This window comes from Fulvia fulva, chromosome 11 (assembly GCF_020509005.1).
Source record: "Fulvia fulva chromosome 11, complete sequence".
Lineage (NCBI taxonomy): Eukaryota > Fungi > Ascomycota > Dothideomycetes > Mycosphaerellales > Mycosphaerellaceae > Fulvia > Fulvia fulva.
Window position 1 is genome coordinate 99,006 of NC_063022.1, and position 15,887 is coordinate 114,892.

Genomic DNA, 15,887 nt, shown 5'->3' on the forward strand with positions numbered 1-15,887 from the left:
AGTTCATCTCGCACTTCTGGAAGCGTCTGTGTGCTATCCTGGGCATCAAGCATAACCTCTCGACCAGTTTTCAGCCACAGACCGACGGCCAGACCGAAATTACGAACGCTATCCTCGAGCAGGTCCTTCGTTGCTTCGTCGACTACCACCAGAAGGATTGGCCTCAGCATATCCCTGCGGTGGAGTTCGCTACTCGTAACTGGGACTCGGAGACTACTGGCTACTCTCCCTTCTATACTACGAGAGGTTACCACCCTCGTACAGGCATGGAACCAGAAGAACCTCTCCCGCCTACCGAAGACGCAAACGAGCAAGCAGCAGACGAGTTCGCTACTATGCTCTCACAGATCCATGAAGAAGTTCACGACGAGATGGTGTACGCACAAGCAATCTACGAGGATCAAGCCAATCGTCGTCGCCAGCCAGCTCCCGACTACCAAGTAGGCGATATGGTCTACCTCAACTCCAAGAACATCAAGACAGACCGCCCCTCCAAGAAGCTGAACTGGAAGAACCTAGGTCCTTTTGAGATCACCGAGCGTATCAGTTCACACGCCTACCGTCTAGCTCTTCCTGCGAACATAAAGATCCACGACGTCTTCCATCCCGTACGCCTTCGGCCGTCGGCTGAGGACCCATTCCCGAACCAAAACCAAGACATGCCAGGTCCTCCCGATGAAGTAGAAGTCGACGAGCCTGTTAACCTACCTTCTGACGACTATGCCGTCCGCAAGATCCGGGGAATCCGCGTAGAGCCCAACGACGTTGAAGGACTACCGCCGATCAAGTATGAAGTCGAATGGCAAGGTTGCCCTGAGTGGGATACCTCATGGGAACCTATCCAACATATCATCTTCAATCGTCAAGCAATCGAAGAATACCACGCCCGCGCAGACGGCCCAGAAGTCAACATCGGCAGGCTCTTCGAATCTGAGCTTTTCGACGGGGCTTACCAATGGTGTATCGACCATGACATCAGGCCTAGGCCTGGTACTGAAGCTGAACATCCTCGATATGTGGAACTACTACGGCTTCGTAGGAACTCAGCTTTGTTCGGGGGGGCTACTGTCATGGTCTCCCCACAGAGTGTACAGAAGGTGGGGACAGAAGAGCCTCAGAGTGCTCAGAAGTCGTCAAGAAGTGATAGTCCAGCTTGGTGTGTGAGCACCAAGAATCACATGCCCCGCAACATTCACTACGGGACCCAGCCCTCCAAATTCACCCCTCTACCAAACCTTGACAGATTCACTTCGGCTCGTGACTGTGTGACTCACGGCACTCCCGCGAGCACCCGCGACTGCGCTGGACCCTAGAAGAAGCACGTGGAAGACTCGGAACGTAGGGCAGGTTGGAATAAGGTTTTGAGCAAAGCTGCTGAGCGCGGCTTCGCACGGGTTAGCCCTGTTGATGCGGGGACACGCACTCGCGAGGGTCGCGTATAAATATCTGGCCTTCCCCAGGCCTCTCTTGCTTTCTTCGTCTTTTGTTTTGTGTAGCAATCATACCATACCCTTTTGCATCTGCACTTCGCACCTGCATTCTCGCTTTCACCCTTGCATCTCACAGGCCAGGCTCTCGCCCTGACAAGGAGCGAAGCTAGACAGCCTTACTCGACGTTCCTAAGACGCTATCTTATATAACAAGTCAGATCCGCGTTATGCTTAATAGGATAGGGTGCTACTGAAACTAGAACACTTCCTATCGGTTAGCGTAAGCTAGATCCTAAGACTATCCGTATCCGAAGTAGAAGGAGTAGTTATAGACAAAGCCCTAGTAGTAGATATTAGTAAGCTATACGAACAAGATAACGTAGTCGAAGCTACTACCTAACTCGCGGTAGGAGAACTAGTAAAACTACTCCGAAAGAACAAGATAGACGATAAGTACGTAATACTAGTCGACGGTATAATATATATTAAGAACCGATATAGCGGGTATAGCCTTTTCGTTCTACCTATAGAGGATAAGGAGAACACTATCTATATACGTATAGTTAAAGCCTTTTACGATATACCGGTAGCCAGACACCTAGGCAAGACTACTACGAGTAGGCTCGTATTGCGATATTATATATAGCTAAGGATAACCCGTTTTATTAGATCTTTCGTACGCGCCTACCGGACATATCGTAATAGCCGTAGTATTAACGAACTATAGCACGGACTTTTGGCCCTACTACCTATCCCCTTCGATACTTAGGATAATGTCGCTATAGACTTCGTTATCGACTTGCCTAGAGCGAAGTATACGGCCGACGGTTAATAGTACAAGAATGCCCTTACGGTAACTAATAGACTAGGTAAGGAGCGCTACTATATTCTAGTTCTCGAAATAATAGCTAAATACATCGCCTACGTCTATATTAAGTATATCTTCTTACGCTACGGATTACTAAAGACGATTATATTGGACCGCGGACCTTAATAGATTTCAGCCTTTTAGGGACGCCTTTATAAACTACTATAGATTAGGCGTAAGATCTCTACCGGGTATTATCCTAAGACCGATAGATAGAGCGAGAATACGAATAAGATAATAGAGTAATATCTACGCGTATTTATTAGCTATATATAAGATGACTAGCCGGACTAGTTACCGCTCGTAGAATTTATAGCTAATAACTATGTTGTTGAGAATATGCAGGTCATAGGGTCAACATTGAGTGCTTAGGGGGATTAGTAATCAGGGCTTGCTAGTCAAGTCCTGAGTACAGCTGTCCCTCCTGAAACACCTACACCAACACCGGCGATACTGTATGTAGATACACGCTATCCTATTGGGTCCTTCTTCGTCTTTGGTGTGATCCGCCGTCTTCCACTGCTGCGCAACTCGTACCTGTTTAACAGGTTATGAGCCCGGGTTAGCAACTCGGTGTTTCACCCTCGACAAAGTCGTATTGGAGTTATTCCTCTTCAGAACAAAAGGAAGGCAGACTGGAGGCCGCACCCGCATTGCACAGGAAGCTACAGCCGCGCTGTAGGTGCATATAAGACGTGAAAGAGCCTAGTGAGGCACTGTCAGACTCCGAGTCAGGGAGCCTGTGCCAATACCTCAGACAAGTGGGCGAGCTTACTGAGAAGAGTCGCTCTCCGGACATCGCGTTCGCATCGACTAACTGTTCCATCTGAGAGAGCCGTAGTGTCTCAGAACACCCTCCCCTGAGAGAGCTACAGACAGTGTCTCAGAAACACGATCCTTACGACCGACTTTCCTCGCTTTCTTGTGGACAGCCATTCTCTCCACTATCAACCTCGCGTTCGGTTCACCTCCTATCGATCTGATCGCGTACGAACGAATACCTTTCTTCTGTAGGCAGCCATCCTGTCCTATATATAAAAGCATGGAGGAAACCGGACACAGCACCCTTGGTAGGAGGAGAGCAGCACCTATCCTAACCAAGGACAACTAGAGGACATGGTTCTCATTGATACAAGACCATCTTGAAGCTCAAGATGTGCTTTGGGTTGTAGATGGAGGCCATCTATTATCAAGCACACCCAGCTCCTCAACACCATCTGAGTCATCAGATCCCTTACCTGGACTTGAAGAGTCAAGATACAGTCCAGTTGGGAGGAAAGCAAATAGATGAGACAAGCTGGAGAGATCTGGCTCAAGATGAGGGCAAAGTACAGCAAGGTTCATGCTGCATATGCAATGACAGTTGTTCAAGAATTGATCAACTTCAGAATGATAGATGGCATGACCATCAGACAGGCCTGGGTCCACCTTGGCAATCTTGTAAGAAGGATTGCTGAAGTTGACCCAGCAGAGGCTCACTACAGAGAGCCTACAAGGAAGCTGAAGCATCTGCTTCAAGCCCTGCCTGAGGTGTATCTTGGGACCAAGAACACTATCCTGGCCTAGCCAGGACTGTCATATGAAGATTGTCTACAACTGCTTGAGTCACATGAATCCAGGCTGGAAGTTGCATCCAAGGAAACAGCAATGTTTGTAGGAAGAGGTTTCCAGGGCAAGATCACCTGCCATCTCTGTGATGGTGATCATGTGATCAAGGATTGCCCACACCTCTCTGGAGCCAAGCATGCTGTCAGGAAGGACAAGCTCAACAGAGGAAACACCTCTGTTGCAAAGAGACAATCATCACCACCGAGAACGAGGTCCCCATCCCCAAGCCTGAGGGACATCCTAGTGGTGATGAAGGACCTTACAAGGAAGAGCCTGTGCAACCCAGGAAGACTTATCAGACCCTGAGACACCATCAGAGGATGATGAAGTTGATGAGGTTGCCCATTCAACTGTGGAAGCCAAAAGCAAGTACCCCTCCTCAGAGTGGTTGCTTGACTCTTGTGCTTCATCCCATATGACTGACCAGGATTCACTTTTCAGGACCCTGAAACCTCTTCAGAAGAGGAAGTGGATCAAGGTTGGGGGTGGCTACCTACATGCCACACATGAGGGGAGTGCAGTGATGGGTGGTCCTTCTGGGAAGCAGATTGTCTTGAAGAATGTTTTGTTTGTTCCTGGCCTTGGAGTTAGCCTTGTCTCTTGGAATCAGTTCAGCCAACAGTTTGCTGTCCAACCGCCCAGTTTCACCCTCAAATCCCTTCCTGGAAAACCTGTTGTCCAGACAAAGCTGAGAGGGGGTGTTCCATTCATTCAAAGTGTTTCAGAGCAGCTTGAAGCTATGCCTCAAGCATATGCCTCTCTATAGGAGCATGACTTGGATCTGTCCAAGTTAGGTACACATTTTGAGTGTGAATTGGAACAGGCTATGACTGCCACTGAGTCCCAGGACCAGTGGGAGCTATAGCATAGAAGATGTGCACACCTTAGCAAGGGACTGCTAAGAAACCTGCATAGAGTCACTGACAAGAAAGATCCCATTCCTGTTCCTTCTGAACACCAGAACTGCAAGGTCTGCTCCCTTGCAGACATGAGGAAGTTCAAAGGACCTGCCACAGAGAGGAAAGGAGAGAGGCTGGCCCTCATCTCCATTGACATCTGTGGGCCTTTTCAAGGTGCAGTCTCAAGACTTGGCTTCAAGTACTGGCTTGAGATTGTAGACAACTTCTTGAGGAAGAAGTGGGTGGTCCCTTTGAAGGCTAGGAGTGATGCTCCTACAGCTCTAAAGGAATGGAAGGTTCAGGTAGAGAACAGCTCAAGGTGTTTTCTATCTGCAATCCGTAGTGATGGTGCAAGGGAAATTCTTTCCTTGCTAAAACAATGTTTGTGCAACTTCCCCAACCTCCAAAAGACATTAGAGAGTACCAGAAGATTGGAGTAGAGGGGACTCCAAGAAAAGAAAAGGAAGAGGAACTTGTTCAGGAGGATCAACCTCAACAGCCACCTCAGCTTGCAGGCAACAAGAGGTCAAGGGGGGATGAAGATGATGGCTCTGCTGAGCATGAAGCCAAGCATCATAGGGCATTGATTGCTCAGATGTTTCATCTTGATCCAACTATGAGCTGGGTTGAGGAAATCCTGAATGATGTGGAGGGATATGCATTTGCTGCTGTTAGGCAGGCCATAGCCTACCGGCAGGAAGTGCCAATCCCAAAGTCCTACAAGGAGGCAGTGGGAGACCCCAATTGGGGACATATGTGGAAAGAGGCAATCCAGAAAGAACTTATTGCCTTAGGAAGCAACAACACCTTGGATCCAGTTGTACTACCAAGGGGTGCAAACCTGGTTACATCTAAGTGGGTTTTTGATGTGAAAAGAATGATCAGTGGAGCCATTGAAGAGTTCAAGGCAAGACTAGTTGTAAGAGGGTTTTCACAGAAATATGGTGTTGACTTTGAAAAGACCTTTGCACCTACTGTTAGGCATGATACCCTTAGGGTCTTCATGGCTGTAGTATGTGAGAGAGATCTTGAGATGCACCAGGTGGATGTGAACAATGCTTTCACCGAAAGCAGCCTTCTTGAAGACATCTACATGATCCCACCCCCAGGTGTCGAAATTCCACCAAATATGGTCTTCAAGGTCCTTAGAAGCCTGTATGGACTGAAGCAAGCAGCTAGAGATTAGAACAAGCTCTGTGTTGCCAAGCTAGAACAGATTGGATCCACCTAGTCCCAGGTGGATCCATGCCTACTCATCCACAGAGGAAGAGACATCATGGTCCTCACCTATGTGGATGACATCCCCATTGCAGCTCCAAAGCTGTCAGATGTTCAGTGGTTCAAGGCTGAATTTAGAAGAGTGTTCAAGATCAAAGATCTTGGGGAACCTGAGAAGATCCTTGGAATGAGGATTACCAGAAACAGGTCCCAAGGTACTGTAAAGCTTGATCAAGGACACTACATCCAAACTAACCTTGCCAAGATGGGCATCTCTCCAGAGAAGGCCACACCCACACTCTCACCTATGGACAGCTATGAGGATCTGAGACCTTCAGCTACTATGGATGAGAGGTGCAACAAACAGGAGTACCAGAGTTGCAATGGTACCTGGATGTGGCCAATGACAATGACAAGGCCAGACCTTGCTTTCCCCCTTGGAAGAATCAGCTCATATGTTGCTGACCCTTCAAAGCAACATCTTAGAGCCTTGAAGAAACTCTCCAGATATCTGAGATCATACCCAGACCTGGGCTTGATGTACAGAAGAGGAGGAGGTATTCTCCAGGGATACTCAGATTCTGATTATGCCATAGACAAGGCAGACAGAGTCTCAATCCTTGGACATGTGTGGTTCCTTTGTGGATCACCTGTGTCCTGGATGAGTAGGAAGCAGAAGTCTGTTGCCACATCAACAATGGAGGCTGAGTTCATGGCCATGAATGCAGCAGCTAAGTAGTCACAGTTTCTTGCTGCAGTCCTTAGAGAGATGAGGTGTCCTGACCTGGTTGGAGAGTGTTCATTCCAACCTAGGATGAAGGCAAGCAGTACTGTTGATGAGCTGAGACCCGTGAAGCTTATGGGTAACAACCAAGCAGCTTTGACCTTTGTCAAAAATGCCCATGTCCATGACAGGTCAAAGCATATTGATGTGGCATACTACTATGTCAGGAATCTCTAGTGGCAAAAGAAGATTGCAGTGGATTACTGCCACACAAAGGACATAGTTGCTGATGGGCTGACTAAGCCCCTCAATGGCCAGCAGTTTCAAAACTTTGTGAGGCAGCTCTAGCTTGTATAAGGGATTGTTTGAGACCTTCTGACCTGAGTGGGAGTGTTGAGAATATGCAGGTCATAGGGTCAACATTGAGTGCTTAGGGGGATTAGTAATCAGGGCTTGCTAGTCAAGTCCTGAGTACAGCTGTCCCTCCTGAAACACCTACACCAACACCGGCGATACTGTATGTAGATACACGCTATCCCATTGGGTCCTTCTTCGTCTTTTATGTGATCCGCCGTCTTCCACTGCTACGCAACTCGTACCTGTTTAACATATGTCTCTAAAACGACTAGTATAAGCCCCTTTATAGCTAATAATAGCAAGAATCCGAGGTACGCGGATATAGAGCTCAATCTACCTATATAGCTACTCCTATATAAATAACGCCTAGACGCGGAATTAGTAAATGCCTTCGTATAGCGTATAATAGAGCTTCGCTATAGACTAAGAGACTCGATAGAGATAGTATAAGCGTCGTAAGCCGAGTACGCGAATAAACACCGTACGATCGTACTACGATACGAAGTAGGTAATATAGTATACCTTAGTACTCGTAACTAGCGTACTAAGCGCCCGTTAAAGAAACTTAACTACCGCTATACCGGACCTTATACGATCACTAAAGTACTACTATACAATACGTATCGCCTAGATTTACTACGATCGCTAAGCAGCTTATATAACGGCTTCTACGCTAGCCTACTAATACCGGTATACGAACCGATACTAGGCTAAGTGTAACTACTACTAGTACCTATAGAGTTAGAAGACGATAATAGCGATATAAGTACGTATTAGTTACTAGATACAATACTAGATATAAAGAGTACACTACCGCCGGGACTAGCGCTACGTAGTAGAAGGAAGGAGAGACGATACGAGTATCTAGTATAATAGGTTAGTTATAGTAAGCCTACTTAGGAGCCCGCTAAGGAGTTAATAGATACTATCGCCGCCTCTATCGCGGACTTCTACTATAACTATCCTACGAAGGACAGGCTAGCCGGCTTTATACTACTACTAGGGTAGATTCCGAACGAGGATATACCCGAAGACTATATAATTAGCGATACTATAAACGCTTCGTTAATAGCTACGTCTAACCTAGTAACTATAGGAGGGCTACGTATACTAATTACGTAGGTACCTATAGCTCTACTACCGGTTAAGAGCTACGAGCCTAAGACTAGTATAAGTAAAGACCTGTAGGCGGCTACTTTAAGAAAGATAACCGATAGTAGGTAAGTATAAGATAAGCGTTAACGCGAACAGTAATCTTCCCTTAACTTAGTAACTATAGCTATACCGCTAATATTAGTTAGTAATAGGTACTATAGCTCTTCCTTAATATAAGTAATAGAAGCTATAACGAACTCTTTTGCGGAGTTCGTGAATCGCTACAGTAAGCACGAGATTACGACTTATATAGGCTAGGTTAGCTACCGCGGAGGATACGATAATACCGACCGAGGTAGTAACGACGATACGATAGCGGATAGAATATATAATAGAAGTAATAGAAATCACGATATAGAGGATAACACTACTTTCGTAGTAGCAATAATACGAGCTTAAGGGACTAAGCGCGATTTTGAAGGGGGGGTAGGGTTACGGCCCTAGGCCTAGTAAATAGTCAGCTAGTATATAGGTCACGTGACCGCGCGTCACTAGCGCGCCTCGGCTATATATATCTTCGGCGTACCTCGCGCTCTTCTTTCCTACGTACCTAGCTACTTTATATTAACACAATTATAAACCGTCACACCTATACTAGGGAAAGCAATACCTACGAGAAGAAGTAAGGTACGTGTTAAGATATAGTATCTTAAAGGGAGTTAACAATTAGGAAGTAATCTAGTAGCCTAAGGCATCTACGATAACTTAGCTTATAGGGAGATACCTTCTCTCCCCTTTAGCTTAGATAGATATCTAACACAATCAATATATTAGTTCCTAATATATTGCTATATACTCGTGCTATTAGTTAGTTAAAGGTTGATCTCTTACTCTACTCCGCTACTATCTACCCGTACCTATTTAATAGGTTATAAGCCCGGGTTTATATAGGAATAAGAGCAACCTATATTAGTATAGGTTACTTATATCCCTTACTATCGTAGTAGAAAACATCTAGGAATTAGAAGTCTACCCCGTCTATCCTATTAAGGAGCTTAGTTCGATACTAAGTAATAGGTAACCTAGATAAGGACTCTATATAGCTTACTTAAAGCCAATACCTTAAAGATACTCTATAGGCAGAACTGCATCGAGATACTATTAAGAAGGACTTTAAGTAAGTCATTTAAAGCTCTACTAGGAGAGACAGACCTATGTCCTAGCCCTAAGACCTTATACCGCTCCTTCTTTACTTTACTAAGTAGGCCTTAGTATCTACACCTACGAACTTTCCTATTCTATACTAGAAGCCTTAGTAGGATCTGAGCTACTACTTTAGAACATATACACCTTGTTTCATTATATCTAATCATTTATAGATTTATACTAGGAGAAGATAGAGGAGAAGGGAGGCAAAATCCTAATTCTTAGGAGGGACAATTAGAAGAGATAGTTCAACCTTTAGAGATATAAGATAGAGAGCCAATTAGCATTCTTTATAATTGATGACCTAATAGAAGTGTCTTTTAACAACATTAAGGGCAAGACTCTAAAACTCTAAGAAGAGGCTATAACTAAAGAGATCCTTAATACGCTAATATAGACAAGACATAATATAGTATACAACTTCAGTATCCTTAGTAGGATTATAGAAGAAGATGAATTTGAGCTTAAGGGCTTATGTAAATCTAGAAGAGCTGCTAAGAAGTAGGTGTATCTCTAGAACAAGTATAGCTAGGTGCTACCAACCTATATATATGAGCTTATAAAGCAATTTATGACCTTTAAGATGAGTAAAGAGTTCACTATTAGATCTATATAGACACACCTAGTTTCTCTTAGAAAAAGGATTACTAATGTTGACCTAGAGGGTCAGTATTATAGGAAAGCTAATGTAAGGATGACCTAGCTCTTAAGCTCACTACTACCTAACTACTATATAGCTAGGGATACTATTATAGCTTGGCTAAAGATAGATCATAAAAGGACCTTAAAGATCCTTAAAGCTTAAGAAGCTAGGTTAGATCCCTCTAAGGCTAAGTATAGTATAGCAGCTACCTAGGTCAAGCCCTTAGGTCTAGTAAGACTACTCTCCTACCTTCTCTATAAGAAGGATTATCTAATTAAGGACTACCCTAGTCTACCTAAGGCAAGAAAGGTCCTTAGATCTCATTCCTAACCACTATCTTCCTAGAATATAACATATGTTAAGGAGAAGAGAACTCTACTACCTACTTCAAGGAGGACACTAAGAGAGAAGTCCTCTATAGAAGAACTTAAGAAAATAGTGAAGAAACTCAGCTCTAATATACTGACGCTCTAGAAGAACTAGGCCTAGTCTTATACCTCTAAAGCAAAGAAGACTAGAAAAGGTTTTTCCGCCTAAGAGTCACGTGACTTATACAGCTCATCCCTAGAGACAATGTCTAATAATAATGAGTATAATGAAGTGGCTTACTTAACTATAGAAGTCTAAGGCAAGTTCCCCTCGTCAGAGTGGTTACTTAACTCCTATGCTTTATCCTATATAACTGACTAAAGCTATCTCTTCAGATCTATAACTCCCTTAATAAGGAAGAAATAGATCAAAGTAGGAGGTGGGTTTTTATTAGCCACTTATATTAGGAATGTAGAGATGAGTAGAAGAGCTAGTAGAAAAGTTGTTTTAGAAGATGTCCTACTTATACCTAAGCTTAGAGTAAACCTAGTTTTATAGAACTAGTTTAGTAAGTAGTTTAGTGTTTAACCTCTATCATTTTCTCTTGTTTCCCCCTCTAGTAAGACTGTTGTCTAGACAAAGCTCCTTAGGGGGGTTCTATTTATTAATGAGATTTCTCCTCTCCTATAAGAACGGGTATATTACTTATTATATACACTACTAATAGAGAATGCCTTTGTGACTGCTCAATTAGAGACCGACCTAAAGTAGCGGGAGCTTTAGTATAGAAGATTTACATACTTTAGGAAGAATTTGCTCTAGAATCTTTATAAGGTAATAGACTTAAAAGAACCTATTCCTATCCCTAAGGATAGCTTTCACTAGTATAGAGTATATTTAATAGCAAAGATGAAGAAGTACAAAGGCAAAGTTATAGAGAGAAGACCTAAAAGACTTACCCTTGTATCTATTGACATATATAGCCTACTACTAATCTCAAGACTAGGATTTAAATACTAGCTTAAGATTGTTAACAACTTCTCTAGGAAGAAGTAGACCTTTCCTCTTAGGAAAAGAGAAGATGCTCTAGTTGCTCTCTAGAACTAGAAGATTAAAGTAGAGATGAAATCATTAGCGTAGCTGAAAGTAGTAAGGCTTAACAATATAAAAGAACTTATTATATTAGTAAAGCAGTAGGAGAAGAATTTAGGGATTAGGCTCGAGCCGACTAAGGTATACAACTCTCTATAGAATAGACTAGTTAAGAGGTCAATACAAACCTTAGAGGACTCTATAAGGGCAATGCTTAAAGAGGCTAAAATGCCGGTTAAATTTTGGCCTAAAGCACTAGAGGCCTAAACTTATATAAGGAACAAACTGCTAAATAGCCTAGATTACGATAGGTTTAAGGTTTCACTAGATAAGGCTTTTAATAGTATCAAACCGACTATTAACTATTTGAAAGTTTAGGGAGTAAAGCTATTGTCTATATAGACACAAGATCCTAACCTTAATAGGCAAGAAGTAACAAGCTAATAAATAGGGGTAAAGAAGTAGTGTTTATTAGGTATATTAAAAACATAGCTAAAGCCTAGCTCTTTTGGGAACTAGACATAAGAGCTGTTAAACAACACATATATGTAGACTTCTTTAAGGACTAGCCTAGAGGTGATATAGATCTTAATGTTCTAACATTAAATCTACTAAGTAGCGTACTAGCTAGGAAGCCCTTAGGAAGGCCGAGGAAGAACGTATCCTTAGGACAATCTACCTACTATTTAGGCGTCTATTAAAGCACCCCCGAAATAGATCAGCTAATTAAGAGCCCTAAAGTCGCTTAGCCGAGAAAGCTATTTGTATAACTTCCCTAACCTCCGGAGAACGTAGGGGAATTTCAGAAAATCGATTAGCTAATTAAGAGAAGCTCCCTAGATCCCTAGGAAATAGACGTTACTAGGTCACAAGTAACGGTGCCTATATCATCCCTTAGAAAGAGAAAGCCTGACTATAATGTTAAGGGCTATAATATAAAACAGAAAGCCCTAAAATCTATAGTCCTTAAGCCCGAACTAACTACTAAAGTAGGAGAAGTAATAGACCTCTTAGAGAACCTTGCTGCTTTTCACTAAGCTTTCTTTGTAGCTATATAATCAGTAGACAGTTCAATACTATAGGATAGCGAATTCCTAGAAGAAGTTAAGGAAATAGCCTTTGTAGCAACTATAGAAGCTATTATATACAAGCAAGAGGTCCTAATTCTAAAATCCTATAAGGATGCTATAAAAAATAAGAAATAGGGACATCTTTAGAAGGAAGCAATCTAAAAGGAACTAGATGCTCTATAGAGTAATAACACCTAGGAAATTTCTGTTCTACTAAAAGGAGCAAATCTAGTTATATTAAGATAGGTCTTTAATATTAAGAGAAGCATTAGTAGAGCTATTAAAAAGTTCAAGGCTAGACTAGTTATAAGGGGCTTCTTACAGAAGTTTGGTGTTGACTTTATAGAGACATTTACACCTACAGTAAGACAGGACACCCTTAGGGTGTTTATAGCTATTATATATAAGAAGGATCTTCATCTTTACTAAGTAGATATAAACAATGCATTTATAGAAAGCACCCTCTATAAAGACATCTTTATGTTACCACTACTAGGAGTTGAGCTTCTACTAAACATAGTGTTTAAAATCCTTAAAAGCTTATATAGACTTAAGCAAGTAGCTAGAGATTAGAATCAACTCTATGTATTAAAGCTTAGAGAGATTAGATTCACATAGTCAGAAGTAGATCTATACCTACTTATCTATAAGAAGAGAGAGATTATAATCCTTATATATATAGATAACATTCTAATTACTATACTAAAGTTAATAGATGTTCTCTAGTTCAAAAGAGAACTTAGCAAGATCTTCAAGATTAAAGATCTAGGTAAACCTAAAAAGATCCTAAGTATAAGAGTTATAAGGGACAGGAAGAGAGGAATTCTAAAACTTAACTAAGGACACTTTATTAGGGATAGCCTAGCTAAGATAGGAATAAACTATAAGAAGGCAGCACCTACACACTTACCTATAGACAGCTATAAAGCCCTTAAAACTTCAAGCTATATAGATAAGAGGTGTGACAAGGTAGAGTACTAGAGTATTAATAGTACTTAGATGTAGCTAGTAACAATTATAAGGCTATACATTGCTTTTGCCTTAGGAAGGATAAGCTTATTTATAAGTGACCTATCTACCTACTATATAAAGGCTTTAAAGAAGATCACTAGGTACCTAAGATTATAACCTAATCTAGGACTTCAGTTCTTAAAGTCTAGAAAAGGACACCTTATTAGATACTATAATTCTGATTATACTATAGACAAAGTAGACAGAGTCTCAATCCTTAGGTATATCTTCTTCCTCTATAGGGCACCAGTTTCTTAGATAAGTAAGAAGCAAAAGTCTGTAGCAACATCTATAATAGAGGCTGAATTTATAGCTATAAATATATATACGAAGCAGTCCTAATTCCTAGCTTTACTACTAAGAGAAATGGATTATCTAGAGTTAGTAGGAGACTGTTCCTATTAACTAAGAGTCACTAGAAACTAGGAGACTATATCAAATTTGAGACCAGTCTAATTAGGAGATAACAATCAAGCTGCCCTCACCCTAGTAAAAGATGTATATATTTATAACAAGTCGAAGCACATTAATATTGCCTATAACGCTGTTAGGAAACTTTAGTAGAGGAGGCTTATTGCTATTAAGTACACCCTAACCTCTAGGATAGTTATAGACGGGTTTATAAAACCAAAGACTAGTCTACACTTCTAGAGGTTTATAAGCTAGCTTAACCTGTCATAAAAAGGTCTAAGTACAATTAACAGGAATTGAGCAGACTATAACCTCCTATACGAGATAAGTAGGAGTGTTAAGATATAGTATCTCAAAGGGAGTCAACAATTAGGAAGTGATCTAGTAGCCTAAGGCATCTACAATAACTCAGCTTATAGGGAGATACCTTCTCTCCCCTTTAGCTTAGATAGACATCTAATACAATCAATATATTAGTTCCTAATATATTGCTATATGCTTGTGCTATTAGTTAGTTAAAGATTGATCTCTTACTCTACTCCGCTACTATCTACCCGTACCTATTTAATAGTACGTATACTATAGCCGGAAACACCCGGCGTACTTAAGCTAATACCTAACCCGGATCGCCGCGAAAGGGAAGGCTAACTAAGCACGAATAACGACCCTAGCGAGGTACCCTACCCCGCTATAAGGTAGCGCTTAATATAAAGGCTTCAAGGCGGCAAAAAGAAAGAGAACGGAGGAGGTAATAAGGGGCACCCTACCGAGTACGTACCCGCCGCTAGGACGGCTAAGGGGGCTAAATAGGGCGGCAAACGAGACAGGATAGATACGGATTTTTAGAACACCCCTACCGACCGAAGGCCTACTAACCTAAGAGGAAGTTACGATAACCGTAGGCACTACTTAAGCCCGGAGTACCCCTATAGACATTATCCTAGCTAGCCTATAATAGTAGTACAGGACAACCTTACTATTATATAGTATAACGTTAATAAGAGTAAAGATAAGGTCTAACTCTACTTCCTATAAGAACTCGACTACTAAAAGCACTATATCGTAGCGCTATAGGAACCTTAGGCTAACCTATATATAAGCAAACCGGTAACCTATAACGACTAACGATACTATACGGTAATCGGTAGGGGTATAGGATACACCCTAAGAATATATACCTACGTAAGTAAGGCTATTAGTATAGAAGTATAGAAGGTCGTACTATAGCCGGAGGGCTACTAGGGGGACACAACGACAATCGAAATAGTAATAGGCTAGGGAACCGTCCGAATCTATAACGTCTATAACCCTCCCCTATAAGGACGAACGAGTAGAGACCTAGGAACCCTAGCTACGCTAGACCGGATACTCGAATAAGGGGATATATACTAAGTCCTAGTAGGCGACTTTAACCTTTACTACCCGTAATAGGGTCTAGACTTCACCCCCCTATACGTATACCTAGGAGGCAAGTTACTTAAAATCACCGCGAGCCGCGATATAGAACTAGCGACCCTAAAGGGTATAGAGATATAGAAGGCGAGATTAAGCGTAAGTACGATTAACCTATACTTCCTCTCGAGAGAGCTAGTAACGAGACTAGACAAGTGCCGCTCGAACCTCTTACTTGAAGTAGGATTAGACTATATCCTGATCTAGACAATAATCGAGGTAGGAGTCGAGGAGGAACCTATAGCGGAGCCGTACCTAAACTAGAAGAAGGCCCCGTAGGAAGAAATCCGAGGTGAACTAGCGGTACGACTATACAATAATAGAGTAAATAAGGGACTAGAAGTAGGAACAGAAGCAGAATAAGAAGCCGAGCTCGACAAAGAAGCCGAACAGATAACGATAGTCGTATAGGAGGTAGCTCGTTAGTATATACCCTATATTCGACCTTCTTAAAGACAGAAGCTATTCTAGACCCCGGCGTGTACGGAAAGGGT